Below are 1,786 nucleotides of genomic sequence, written 5' to 3'. Positions count from 1 at the left end.
TATATTATTTTTGACGTTTGCGATATGTTTAAGCTCGATGCTCATTGCTCGCGCATCTTGGGGCGGCTTTGTGGCGCGAAGAGCGCGTTCTGAAAGAGGTGGAAAAAACTCGTGTTGCTGCGGTATGGAGGGAGGGGTGGAAACCGTGGAAAATTCGTTTCCGTGATTGAGCGGGAGAGTAAGTAGTATAGGACATTATCCATTGTTAGGGAACGGTTGTAATGGTAGTGAGAATGTAGAATCGTCTTTGGAGCGGACCTGGGAGTGGCAAGCATAAGGGACGAAGACGGGGAAACATGTCTTATGCGATCATACCAGCAGTAAAGCACCAGATCCCATCAGAACTCCGAAGTTAAGCGTGCTTAGGCGAGAGTAGTACTAGGATGGGTGACCTCCTGGGAAGTCCTCGTGTTGCATTCCCTTTTAATTATTTTTTGCGCCTTGTGACAAACATATCGCCCGTGCGCGATATATATTAATCCCGTTATATTATTTTTGACGTTTGCGATATGTTTAAGCTCGATGCTCATTGCTCGCGCGTCTTGGGGCGGCTTTGTGGCGCGAAGAGCGCGTTCTGAAAGGGGTGGAAAAAACTCGTGTTGCTGCGGTATGGAGGGAGGGGTGGAAACCGTGGAAAACTCGTCTCCGTGATTGAGCGGGAGAGTAAGTAGTATAAGACATTATCCATTGTTAGGGAACGGTTGTAATGGTAGTGAGAATGTAGAATCGTCTTTGGAGCGGACCTGGGAGTGGCAAGCATAAGGGACGAAGACAGGGAAACACGTCGGATGCGATCATACAAGCACTAAAGCACCGGATCCCATCAGAACTCCAAAGTTAAGCGTGCTTGGGCGAGAGTAGTACTATGATGGGTGACCTCCTGGGAAGTCCTCGTGTTGCATTCCCTTTTTAATTATTTTTTGCGCCTTGTACGTGCGCGATATATATTAATCCCGTTATATTATTTTTGACGTTTGCGATATGTTTAAGCTCGATGCTCATTGCTCGCGCGTCTTGGGTCGGCTTTGTGGCGCGAAGAGCGCGTTCTGAAAGGGGTGGAAAAAACTCGTGTTGCTGCGGTATGGAGGGAGGGGTGGAAATCGTGGAAAACTCGTCTCCGTGATTGAGCGGGAGAGTAAGTAGTATAGGACATTATCCATTTTTAGGGAACGGTTGTAATGGTAGTGAGAATTTAGAATCGTCTTTGGAGCGGACCTGGGAGTGGCAAGCATAAGGGACGAAGACGGGGAAACACATCGGATGTGATCATACAAGCAGTAAAGCACTGGATCCCATCAGAACTCCGAAGTTAAGCGTGCTTGGGCGAGAGTAGTACTAGGATGGGTTCCCTCCTGGGAAGTCCTCGTGTTGCATTCCCTTTTTAATTATTTTTTGCGCCTTGTGACAAACTTATCGCACGTGCGCGATATATATTAATCCCGTTATATTCTTTTTGACGTTTGCGATATGTTTAAGGTCGATGCTCATTGCTCGCGCGTCTTGGGGCGGCTTTGTGGCGCGAAGAGCGCGTTCTGAAAGGGGTGGAAAAAACTCGTGTTGCTGCGGTATGGAGGGAGGGTTGGAAACCGTGGAAAACTCGTCTCCGTGATTGAGCGGGAGAGTAAGTAGTATAGGACATTATCCATTGTTAGGGAACGGTTGTAATGGTAGTGAGAATGTAGAATCGTCTTTGGAGCGGACCTGGGAGTGGCAAGCATAAGGGACGAAGACGGGGAAACATGTCGGATGCGATCATACCAGCACTAAAGCACCGGATCCCATCAGA

General features: G+C 48.3%; 3 non-coding genes across 3 annotated transcripts; all 3 read left to right on the top strand.

The window, feature by feature from the left end:
- The first annotated feature begins 301 nt into the window (after positions 1-301).
- LOC123118702 (5S ribosomal RNA) lies at positions 302-420 on the top strand. The gene has a single exon (XR_006458247.1). It is a non-coding gene; the product is annotated as a 5S ribosomal RNA (ribosomal RNA).
- A 366-nt stretch (positions 421-786) lies between these two features.
- On the top strand, positions 787-905 carry LOC123118567 (5S ribosomal RNA). Its single transcript, XR_006458116.1, has one exon. It is a non-coding gene; the product is annotated as a 5S ribosomal RNA (ribosomal RNA).
- A 353-nt stretch (positions 906-1,258) lies between these two features.
- Positions 1,259-1,377, top strand: LOC123118742 (5S ribosomal RNA). Its single transcript, XR_006458283.1, has one exon. It is a non-coding gene; the product is annotated as a 5S ribosomal RNA (ribosomal RNA).
- The last annotated feature ends 409 nt before the right edge of the window (positions 1,378-1,786 follow it).

This window comes from Triticum aestivum, chromosome 5B (genome assembly GCF_018294505.1).
Source record: "Triticum aestivum cultivar Chinese Spring chromosome 5B, IWGSC CS RefSeq v2.1, whole genome shotgun sequence".
Lineage (NCBI taxonomy): Eukaryota > Viridiplantae > Streptophyta > Magnoliopsida > Poales > Poaceae > Triticum > Triticum aestivum.
This window is presented reverse-complemented; position numbering and strand designations above follow the sequence as displayed.